Source organism: Heptranchias perlo, chromosome 14, assembly GCF_035084215.1.
Source record: "Heptranchias perlo isolate sHepPer1 chromosome 14, sHepPer1.hap1, whole genome shotgun sequence".
Lineage (NCBI taxonomy): Eukaryota > Metazoa > Chordata > Chondrichthyes > Hexanchiformes > Hexanchidae > Heptranchias > Heptranchias perlo.
The window spans coordinates 44,585,516-44,598,300 of record NC_090338.1 but is presented as its reverse complement, the minus strand read 5'-3'; the positions used below and the strand labels follow the sequence as shown (position 1 = coordinate 44,598,300).

Below are 12,785 nucleotides of genomic sequence, written 5' to 3'. Positions count from 1 at the left end.
GGCGAGTGACTCACCTCCTGATTCCCCAAAGTCTTTCCACCATCTACAAGGCACAAGTCAGGAGTGTGATGGAATACTCTCCACTTGCCTGGATGAGTGCAGTTCCAACAACACTCAAGAAGCTTGACACCATCCAGGACAAAGCAGCCCACTTGATTGGCACCCCATCCACCACCTTAAACATTCACTCCCTCCACCACCTGCATACCGTGGCTGCAGTGTGTACTGTCTGCAAGATGCACTGCAGCAACTCACCACGGCATCGTCGAAAGCACCTCCCAAACCCGCAACCTCTACCACCTAGAAGGACAAGGGCAGCAGGCACATGGGAACAACACCACCTGCACGTTCCCCTCCAAGTCACACACCATCCTGACTTGGAAATATATCACCATTCCTTCATCGTCGCTGGGTCAAAATCCTGGAACTCCCTACCAAACAGCACTGTGGGCGAACCTTCACCATAGGGACTGCAGCAGTTTAAGAAGGCTCACCACCACCTTCTCAGGGGCAATTCAGGGTGGGCAATAAATGCTGGCCTTGCCAGCGACGCCCAAAAACCAATGAATGAATAAAACAAAACTCTGCAGTTCTTTCTCTAAACCATTTTTGCATTTCTACCTCCCTCCCCTTCTCAAAACTCACCTCTTTGACGTTGCTTTCTGTCACCTCCCCCAACTTCTCCACTTCCTGCTCAGTGTCAATGGCGTCTTCTGTTAATGTGCCTCGGGAACTTTGTTATGTAAAATTTGCTACACAAATAATTTATTGTAACATAAGGCCATTTTATTCAGGACTTCTATTTTTGCATAGTTAAATAAAACACAGTGCTGCAGAAACCAGGCAGGCCTGATTTTGCTACCCTTTTCCACAGAAAATAACTGAATTTCTTACATATCTGGATGGGAAAAGGTAAGTTCCTGAGCTGCATTCCCAGCTTCTTATGTTCTAACTACAATGACAGAAATGCTAATAAGTTTCTATTTTGCAGATCTAAAAAATTGCACTGCTTATTTAACACTACCAAGTGCAAACTGCCAAGTGAATAATTTTCCATGTGTGACATGTTTAGGGCTGAAGTCATACTGTATCTATTGGTCTTAGACAAGTATCTGTCGAGGGTCCAACTGACAGATCAGTTGTTTGCTGCACATCCATCCAGGCCACAGTATGATCAGCCACAAAGGAACTCTGTGCATAAAGGGCTCTCTGGCAGGTCTCACTGGATACTGCTTTGCATTGATGTAAAAGTGGCAATATAACTGCAGCCTTAATGTGTCACCTTTTGTGCCTTGTTTCTGAAAGTTGTCATTCGTAATGCTGCTCAGAAACTATCCCTTGTTCATGGCTGAATCATTCCACAAATATGTAGCAGAATATTTTTTTAAGAGTGTTACTGAGAAATAGAATGTGTTGTGATGATTATGAGAAAATCAAAACAGTTTTGATAGTGGCATTTTTTACTTGCTGCCCCTCTAACTGTGCTAGAATGAAATAATGCTAACAATCGCACTTACTCATGGTAAACCAGCATTTCCATTACTTTGGTACAAAATAGGTGTTTAAATGTGAATTCTCACAACTGTGTTATTTTCAGCACAATTTTCACTATTTCCTCCCAGTTTTTAGCTTAAAGACAGTGACTTATCCTGGGCATGGTTCCATGGGCACTGGCAGTTCAAGTACTCATTCTTCAAGTGTGAACTACACAGTGATTATAATCGAATAGACTGCTGACAAAGAATTATCACAACCAAGGCCAACATTCACGCACTTTAGTTTAAACAGATAGCAATCAGGAACAAAAGTCTTGCTGTATTTTTCACCTCCCTAGCCAGGACCACTAAAGCCAGATTATTTCAGATTTATTGTCAAGATTGATGTTGTGCGAATGAGCCATTAGCAAATACAGGATCAATAAAATAAATATAATTTTTCTCCAGAGCTTCAAGATTTTGCTACTGCAGAATTAAATGTGCCCACTTTGGTAGCACCACGTCAGCAGCAATCAGTCAAACCAGTTCAGACCAAACATCAAACCTGGGACCTTGCTTGTCTGCTTGGCTCTAAAGTCACACCACGTATTGCTGGGAGATAATCAGAAGTGTGAACTCACTTACGACACAACAATTTTGCAAGTTTCACAATGACCCCACCAGCAACTGGAGCACCTGATGCCCTGATGCAGCTGAAATGCATCCTTGCATGGTTTAGGTAAGAAATTTCAGCATCAATAGTAAAAACAAACACAGCAGCATATAAACAAAAGAGACAAGATTCATATTCATTCTTTGGAGGATTTAATTTAATTTTCTATCCATCCTTTTGCTCTGTCATATTGAAATTGATATCACAGAAAGCTGGACTGATGTGTTTGAAATGTTATAGAACAGAAAGAAAACAATCTCTCTCTTTCCCAAGTAGTAAAACCAAGCTGCTTTTAATCTATGCAAGACCTGTGCTAGTATCACCAGTTTATCACAGAAGGGTTTCTCGCATTTGGCTGCACTCCAAAAGTTAAACCTGCCAGTTTCACTAAGACCCATCTTTTACTGGGCCAGCATGGCAGTCAGTCTCAGTGAATTTTGGCAGGTTTACCTTCTGTTTGCAGCCAGCTGTGTGAGAACTGTTTGTCAGGAAGCTGTGGTGCTACCTCAGGTCTTACATATAAAAGACACTCAAACATAACACTCTCATATACAATGATGTGAAACTAAGTCGAAAGAAAGAACTTGCATTTTATATGGCACCTTTCCCAATCTCAGGACATTCCAATGTACTTCACAGCCAATTAAGCACTTCTGAATTGTAATCAGTTTCGATATAGGGAAACATGCACACAGCAAGTCCCACATACAGCAATGAGATAATCTACCTTTGCTGGTGTTGGTTGAGGGATAAATATTGTCCATGTGATTAAATGTACTGTGAGCATAGCTCCCCTGTTCTTCTTCCAATAGTACCATGGGATCTTTTACATCCACCTGAGCAGGCAGAAGGGGCCTCAATTTAATGTCTCATCTGAAAGGCAGCAGTCCCTCACTACTACACTGAAAAGTAAAACTAGCTCATGTGCTCTAGAGTGGGGCTGTGAACCCCACAACCTTCCAACTCAGAGGCAAGAATGCTACCACTAAGCCAAGGCTGACACCTTGTAAAATGCAAGCTGACTTCTAGTGCTTGAGATCTTACAATTTGCAAAGCAGTCTTTTGATTTTAATTGATGTATTTAAGCCTTAATGAGCTGGATGCAGAATGCAGTCTGCTACAGCAGATCTGGTTTGTTGTATTGTCAAAGTCACATGGCCTGCTCTACTGACTTCTAACCTGTTTGTCTCTTAGCAAGTTGCTTTTGTTTTACCTGATCAGTCCAATGCTTCATCCAAACTTGATTTTAAATGCGGGGTGGGGGGGGAAGCAGAAATTCAGAAATTGACCATTCTTCAGGAGTGCAGGCTACTTGTGACCCTCCTGGAGTGCCCACTATCAGCTATTAGGAAGCTGGTATGCCTCATCTAACTGGGTGTAACAGCCTCCATCACTATGCCAGGTCCTGAATCCACTGCAGAAGTGGCAACTCCCAGTGTAAAAGAAACCATAAACCTGACCAACTAATTGAAGTTTGACTGGCATGCTATGTTGAGTATTGGAGGATAGTAGCACAGTACACGCATTTGATTCATAACTCAGGAGCCATGGATACAACACTCACGTTCACCAATCACAAGTCATAGATTCCATAGGATTGTGGCCGTACAGCTGGATGGGATGATGAAAGACTTGGGCAAAAGGAAAACTGGTAGAAACATCATGGAATAAATTTTAACCCCTAAGAACGGGTGGGATGAGGATGGGTGGGCAGTGAAAATGCCAAGTTTTCCGAGCAGGACCACAGCCCACCTGCAACACACCCACTTCTGGGTTTAACCCAGGCAGATTTGTCTGCATGTAGAGAGCAGACACCAAGAAGTCCCGCCCCCATTTAAAGCCAGCGGGCCAATACTTAAAGGGGCAATGTACCTCATTGAGATACTTGAGGTACTTAATATTTTCTGTATTGGACAATTAAAATGAATTTAACCTTACCTGTTCAGGTTTCCCATCACTTCCGATTCACGTCAGGTGAAAGAAGGCGGGAAGAGCCGGATCCACGAGGGTGGAGTGCCTTTATTGCACTGCTTGTGGGCCCAACAAGCTCGTCTGGCCGACAGGACCCCCGCGATCGGCCAATCCCGATACCCCACCCCCAGGACGCCCACGCCCCCCCCAGGATCCACAATGTTTGCTGAGCCCCTCCCAATCCACGATGGTGGCTGACCCTCCCCCCCCGCTTCATGATGCTTGCTAACCCCCCCCAATCCACGATGCTTGATGACCCCCCCCAATTCACGATGGTGGCTGACCCCCCCCCCCCGGCCACCGCTTCCCCGATCCGTGATGGTGGCTGACCACATCCCCCCCGATCCACAATGCTTGCTGACCCTCCCCTCCCCAATCTACGATGGTGACTGATATCCCTGATCCACAATGCTTGTTGACTGCCCCCCCCTCCCGATCTACGATGGTGGCTGACCTCCCCCCCCCCGATGTCATCCATGGCCCCCCACCTCCGCCCCTCACCCCTCTGATTTTTTCCAAGCCTAATGATCTCTCTCTCTCTCTCTCTCCCTCCCGCCCCCCTCTCTAATGTGCAGCTCCTTTCACTGCCAATCAGGCTGGCTGCCGGGCGCGAAACAGGGAAGTGCCATTGATGGGCCTCATTAAGGTCCCGCCCACTCACCTTTCCGGGTTTCACAGCCGGAAATCTTCCCCGCCCCCCCACTCCCCTCCTGGCTGGAAGTTAAAATTTACCCCCACATGTTCCATGAATGCATGCACTATCAGTCTAATTCAGGTTCCAGAGATTAAAAGAAAAGCCTGTAAATATAGAAATATGAAATAAAAACAGAAAATGCTGGAAATACATTGCAGGTCCAGCAGTATCAGAAAAGAGGAAAAAAAAACAGGTTTTGAATACAGACCCTTTTTCAGAACTAGTTATCTGAATATTAACCTGCCTTTTCTCTTTTCAGATGCTGATGGATATATTGTGTATTTCGAGCCTTGTCTGGTATTTAGTTCACATTTTGTCCCCCACCCCTCCAGTTGAAAGCTGGTTTGTGAAATAAAAGCAAGGAAATATAAACAATCATGGCACAAAATGTGAACAATAGACAACATTGGCTGCTCAATCTCCAGAGGAGGGAGAAAGAAAATAAGGAACTATAGGCCAGTTAGCCTGATTGTCAGCAGTAGGGAAAATACTGGAGTCTATTATAAAGGACGAAGTAACAGGGCATTTAGAAAATCATAATATGATTAGGCAGAGTCAACATGGTTTTATGAAAGGGAAATCGTGTTTGACAAATCTATTAGAGTTTTTTGAGTATGTAACTAGCAAGATAGATAAAGGGAAACCAGTGGATGTAGTATATTTCGATTTTCAAAAGGCATTCGATAAGGTGCCACACACAAGGTTGTTACACAAGATTAGGGCTCATGGGATTGGGGGTAATATATTAGCATGGCTAGAGGATTGATTAACAGATAGAAAACAGACAGTAGGAATAAACAGGTCATTTTCGGGTTGGCGGGTTGCAATTAGTGGGGTGCCGCAAGGTTCAGTGCTTGGGCCTCAGCTATTTACAACCAAATCAATGATCTGGAGGAGGGGACCGAGTGTAATGTATCCAAGTTTGCTGACAATACAAAGCTAGGTGGGAAAGTAAGCTGTGAGGAGGACGCAAAGAGGCTGCAAAGGGATATGGACAGGTTAAGTGAGTGGGCGAGAAGGTGGAAGATGGAATATAATGTGGGGAAATGTGAAATTATCCACTTTGGTAGGAAGAATAGAAAAGCAGAATATTTTTTTAAGAGTCTTGCTTTTTTAAAAAATTTGTTCATGGGATGTGGGCGCGCTGCGAGGCCGGCATTTATTGCCCATCCCTAAATGCCCTTGCTGCAATTGTACAGGGCTTTGGTGAGACCACACCTGGAGTACTGTATACAGTTTTGGTCTCCTTACCTAAGGAAGGATATACTTGCCTTAGAGGCAGAGCAACGAAGGTTCACTAGATTAATTCCTGGGATGAGAGGGTTGTCCTATGAGGAGAAATTGAGTAGAATGGGCCTACATTCTCTGGAGTTTAGAAGAATGAGAGGTGATCTCATTGATACATATAAAATTCTTAGAGGGCTTGATAGGGTAGATGCTGAGAGGATGGAGAGTCCTGGCTGGAGAGTCTAGAACTAGAGGTCATAGTCTCAAGATAAGGGGTCAGTCATTTAGGACAGAGCTGAGGAAAAATTTGTTTACTCAGAGGGTTGTGAATCATTGGAATTCTCTACCCCAGAGGGCCGTGGATGCTTAGACATTGAGTATATTCAAGATTGAGATCGATAAACATTTGGATACTAAGGGAATCGGGATATGGGGATAGGTTGGGAAAGTGGAATTGAGGTTGAAGATCAGCCATGATCTTATTGAATGGCAGAGCAGGCTCGAGGGGCCGTATGGCCTACTCCTGCTCCTATTTTTTATGTTCTTATGCTTCAAGTATCATTCTGGCACTTGAACAAATCTTTAGTTTTGTAAAGATTTGGAAACATTTTAAAGTTCACAGCATATAATCTATAACACAGTAAGAATACCAGTTATGCAATGTCAATTTGGCATTTTGCATTAAAGGAAAGCTGCAGATATGGACAATGAAGCACTATTAATATTTTAGAAGCACAAATCTTTAAGTAGAAGCTGAACCAAAAATAAATTCAACATGTACAAGGTCTCTGGGAACAAAATGTTATTTTTCAAAAGAAGGTCAATTCAGATTAAATCAAATACAGCCCTCTTGCCCCATGTTCCCTTGTGTTTTTTTGCCTGACATTTTCTATCTATATTTTATTCTGTTTACTTAGATTTTTCTATTACTTTTAGTTTTGTGCTGATAGCAGAATAGTACATTTCAGATCTATCAAGAGAATACAAGGTACAAACAATAGAAGTGCAGGATTACGAGAGAGAACTTCTAAGAAAATTATATAGATTATAATTCATTGGGTCATGTCCAAGAGTGTGAATATTACAGTTATTGCATTGTATTCCCTTCCCTAGCCACTGACTCCATCCCTCTCCCTGACCATTGACTGAGACTAAACCAGACCGTTCGCAACCTTGGCATCCTATTTGAGCCTGAGCTGAGCTTCCGACCCCATATTCGCTCCATCACCAAGACCACCTGCTTCCACCTCCGTAACATCGCCCGTCTCTGCCCCGCCTCAGCTCATCTGCTGCTGAAACCCCCATCAATGCCTTTGTTACTTCTAGACTTGACTATTCCAATGCTCTCTTGGCCGGCCTCCCATCTTCCACCCACCATAAACTTAAGCTCATCCAAAACTGTGCTGCCCATATCCTAACTCACACCAAGTTCTGTTCACCCATCACCCCTGTGCTCACTGACCTACATTGGCTCCCGCTCCACATACGCCTTGATTTTAAAATTCTCATCCTTGTTTTCAAATCCACAGCCTCGCCCCTCCCTATCTCTGGAACCTCCTCCAGCCCTCCAAATCTCTGCACTCCTCCAATTCTGGCTTCTTGCATATCCCCGATTTCCATCACTTCACCATTGGCGGCCGTGCCTTCAGCTGCCTAGGCCCTAAGCTCTGGAATTCCCTCCGCCTCTCTACCACTCTCTCCTCCTTTAAAACTCCCCTTGAAACCTACCTCTTTGACCAACCTTTTGGTCTCCTTGTCCTAATATCTCCTTATGTGGCTCAGTGTCAAATTTTATTTAATAGCGCTCCTGTGAAGTGCCTTGTGATGTTTTACTATTTTAAAGGTGTTTTTGTTTGGTAAAAATGGAGACCCGCAGTCTCCTTGAAAGCTTTTAGTGACCAACCCGCCTCCTAAGAGCGGGTTGGTTGCCCACCCCTCATCCCGCCTCTGTTGAAACTAGAAATGGGCGGGTTGGGGTGGGTTTTAGATTTTTTAAACTTTTAGTGCCTCCCCCCCGCCCCCAACCCACTGTTTTTTCCGAGTTAAAATTTAGGCCCAGGTGTTTCCCCAAAGGTGCAAGTTGTTTTTGGTGTTGTAGCCAATGGCTGAGAATGAACTGTCTTGCTGATTTTAATTTAGTGTTAGTGTTTCCCATAGCCAAGGAAGGTGGAACCAAATCAAGAAAAGAATGTCCTGGTCTTACCACACAGGATACATGATCTTCTTCAGTACAGATATACTTTGGAACACTGTACATAGAGGGGAAATTTAGCCCCTGTGTGGGGAGGATGCAGAGGGGAATCATGTTCACAGCACCTCAGATCAAAAGGGAGAAAGTTAACCAATATGATAGTCCTGTGGAATTTACACGTTTTAGTTGCTTAATTTTCTCTTCGTCTTAAGATCTCAGTCAGAGATTATTTCTGGATGAAAGAATGGTCAGGTGACCTGCTGCCAGTGCCACTCTTCAACCAGCCATTAGGGGTCGACAAAAGTAAACTTAGGTGATAGAACCTCCATCTGTGCCTCTTTGAGGAAACACCTGGGCCTAAATTTTAACTCGGAAAAAACGGTGGGTTGGGGTAGGGGGCGGGCACTAAACATTTTTAAAATAAAAAACCCACCCCAACCCGCCCATTTTCAGTTTCAACGGAGGCGGGACAAGGGGCAGGCAACCAACGCACTCTTAGGAGGCGGGTTGGTCACTAAAAGCTTTCAAGGAGAGTGCGGGTCTCCATTTTTACAGCTTTTTTGTTTTTAACTCCTGGGGTTCGGGATTCCTCAGCTTTCTACTTCATGCCACGTGAGAGGAGGTGAAAAGGCCTGAAACTGCAGGTAAGTGCCTCTATAACACAGCTTGTGGGCATGGAGGAGCAGGAGTGCTTCCCCCAGACCCAACCAGCCTACTTGCAGCAACCCCTCCCACGATCTTCGACCATCCCCCCCATGATCACCACCACCCACCACAATCTACAACCCCCCAATGACCCCTGACGACTCCCAATTCCGACCCTCGACGACTCCCAACCCCAACCATCCCCACCCCCCCAAGATTGACCTCACCCCTCCCCCCACCTCCATCTAAGACTTACCTTCTCGCATCCGCTTCCTGTCTCTTCTCCTGGCCGACTGAGGCCAGCCTGTCAAAAAAAAAGGCATCCTTACGTCAAAATCGTAAGGACGTTGGCGAAACCCGTACTTCCGGGTGTGTCAGCAATTCTCAAAAATGTTGCAGTAAGCCGATAAGCTAGACAGGTTTAACCACAATGTCTTGCCCTGGTCATTAGTTTATTGTTATGCATATAATAAAACCTCATGACCTTGCTCAGGCCTACGACAAGCTAATCAAAGAACGTGTACTATTAACATCTACTAAGATATAGCCATGCTTAGTTCCTAACTTTATCTTACATGGAGTTTTTCTTCTCTTCTTGACATAATGATGTGAGAAACAGGTGTACTGAGCTAACTGTTAATGGGAAACCAGTGGTTATGTACATTTGTAGTTTTAGAGTTTAAATAGTGAGATTGTGAACAACTTAATCTGAGTGTACCCCTGGGAAGAAAGAAGCTGACAAATAGGTCCAGGTTAGGACTACTGGTACCTCCTAGATCGGTAATGTATGATCTGTTTATGTCTATTGAATAAAGTTAATAATAAAACTTTCTGTCATGGAGTGGTTCTTTGTAGACTTGCGAATTTAATCACTTAAGACTATGAACTAAATTGTAGAAAGAGTAATAGCCTTCAAATTCGATAGGGCCCCATTCAGACTTTCTGTAGAAATCTTGAAAAGATTATTTTTTTCTAAATGGATTATAGAATTTCCCGGAACAGTCAAATGATAGGGGTCCAGTAGAAATATATCCGACTAAAAAGCAAGAATAAACTAAGCAGTAAAGATAAATCATGGATGAATAAGTAAATATGAGCAAAATTGGAACTAGAGAAAAAGGCAAACACTAAGTACATAGCCAACAAAGGAAAGGATGACAAAAGGGAACACAAAAAGGTTAGGAAAGAAATTTATAAAAACAATTAGGAAGGCAAAGAGAAACTATGAAATTAAATTATCAAGATATATGAAAAGAAATGGTAAAGTATTCTACAGACACATAAATAACAAAAGAAAAATCACGATAGGGATCGGCACGATAAACTCACAGGTAATATCGGCGAAATGGCAGCAATGTTAAATCATTACTTTGCCTCAGTATTTACTAGGGAGAATAACGTGGTGGGCATGACATAGATAGAAAGGGGGGAGATAATTGATAAACTAATCAAACTTAGAGCGGATAAAACCCATGGTCTGGATGGATTGCATCCATGCATATTAAAAGAAGTTAGGGAAGAGCTAGCAAACACAATCACACATGTATAAAAATTCATTAGTAAAAGGAATAGTGCCAGAGGACTGGCGGACAGCTAATGTGATTCCTATATTTAAAAAGGGAGATACAACCAGTCCAGGGAACTATAGACCAATTAGCTTACTGTCGGTGATAGGAAAGATAAAAGAATCCTCACTCAAAGATGTATTGGAAAAACATCTAGAAACTGAAAATATAATACAGAATGGTCAGCACGGATTTCAAAAGGGAAGGTCATGCTTGACCAACCTTATTGAATTCTTTGAAGAAGTAACAGAAAGTATAGACAAGGGTAATGGAGTAGATGTAATATATTTGGATTTTCAAAAGGCCTTCAATAAGGTACCACATAGTAGACTCATGACTAAGGTCAAATTATGTGGAGTCAGGGGACAAGTAGCAGAATGGATAGCAAGTTGGCTACAAAACAGAAAACAGAGCGTAGGAGTTAAAGGTAGTTATTCAGACTGGCAAAAGGTGGGAAGTGGTGTTCCACAAGGATTGTTGCTGGGACCACTGTTGTTCACAATTTACATAAACAATTTGGACTCGGGAATCGGAAGTACAATTTCAAAATTTGGGAACGACACCAAGTTGGGGTGCATAGTTAATACTGAGGAGGACTGCGACAAAATACAGGAAGACATTAATAAACCTGCAGAATGGGCGTGTAATTAGCAAATGAATTTCAATATAGATAAGTGTGAGGTATTACATTTTGGTAGGATGAATAAGGGGGCCACATGCTGCTTGGATAATAATGGTCTAAATGGGGTAGAAGAGCAGAGGGATCTGGGGTACAGATACAGAAATCACTAAAAGTAACGACGCAAGTTAATAGGCCATAAAAAAGCAAACCAAGCATTGGGGTTCATTTCTAGAGGGATAGAATTGTAAAGCAGGGAAGTTATGTTAAACTTGTATAGAACCTTGGATAGACCACACTTGGAGTACTGTGAACAATTCTGGTCTCCATATTATAAAAAGGATATAGAGGCACTGGAAAAGATGCAAAAAAGATTTACTTGGATGATACCTGAACTAAGAGATTATACCTTTCAGGAAAGATTGAGTAGGCCGGTGCTCTTTTCTCTAGTAAAGAGAAGATTCAGGGGTGACCTGATAGAGGTCTTTAAGATTATGAAAGGGTTTGATAGGGTAGACATAGAGAAGATGTTTCCACTTGCGGGGGAGACCAGAACTAGGGGCCATAAATGTAAGACAGTCACTAATAAATCCAATAGGGAATTCAGGAGAAACTTCTTTACCCAGAGAGTGGTTAGAATGTGGAACTCTACCACAAGGAGTAGTTGAGACAACTAGCATAGATGCATTTAAGGGGAAGCTAGATAAACATGAGGGAGAAAGGAATAGAAGGATATGCTGATATGGTTAGACGAAGGCGGGAGGGAGGAGGCTCGTGTGGAGCATAAACACCGGCATGGACCTATTGGGCCGAATGGCCTGTTTCTGTGCTGTACATTCCAAGTAATTCTATGTATGATTCATTATTGGCTGGAAGATTCAGATTTGAACTTTTTTGGTCCCTGCAAGGCATACAACTATGTAATTCTATGTAATACAGAATATACAGACAATTATTCCACAATCCCATTAGTACATAGTCAGGACTCTGAATTAAACCTATATAGATGGACAGAGGTCATCTATACAATTTTAAGCATTATTTGGAGAGTATGATGTAAGCAGACATTCAGTGGGATAAATGGTTACAGTACAGTTGATCCATGCAAAGATAGTGGTGGCCAGTAGGTTCTAATCCAGATCGGTACTGCTCACATTCTTATAGTCACCTTAATATCTAAAAGAAATTTAGAATGTTTTTCTTCTCATACACAAAAGCCAATTTAGGAGTTGAGATTTAAGGCATTTGAAGTAAATACATTTTTCTGTGAAGAGTGCTCTCTGTCAAAAGATTAGTCTATCTGACCATTTTATGTTTGAATGTTTTAAAGGTGCTGACAGAAGCTAGTCCTGAGGAGTACTGGAGGGGATATTGATCCCATGTTATTTAAAGCCTTAGTGCTACCTCCCTCCAAGCAAAAAATTACTTTTGGCATTAATAACTAATGCATTCCTCTGTCTGCTATTTTAAGAGTCATTGGCCTGTTTACTTTCCATGTGTTAACTCCCAGTAAAGTAGCAGACAGAGGAAATGCCATACAAATGGATTTAGAGTTCATCTGCTATTATTGCCAACAGTAATTTCTAGCCATATATTATTCAACTGACTATGTCCCAGGTACAGAAAGAATAGCAAATACTGTAAATATTTTTCAACATTGTATTGCCCTTTTCTCCTAAAGCAGCAGCTTGCCCCATTCACCTAGGATGGCAGAGCTGTCAAGTA

General features: G+C 42.7%; 1 long non-coding RNA gene across 1 annotated transcript in view; it reads left to right on the top strand.

Moving 5' to 3' along the window:
• The first annotated feature begins 835 nt into the window (after positions 1–835).
• LOC137332131 (uncharacterized) overlaps positions 836–12,785 on the top strand; it is a 28,502-nt gene continuing 16,552 nt past the window's right edge. Inside the window, exons 1-2 of the long non-coding RNA XR_010965597.1 lie at positions 836–912; positions 1,944–2,214. This is a non-coding gene — a long non-coding RNA (uncharacterized lncRNA). The remainder of the gene's footprint in view (positions 913–1,943; positions 2,215–12,785) is intronic.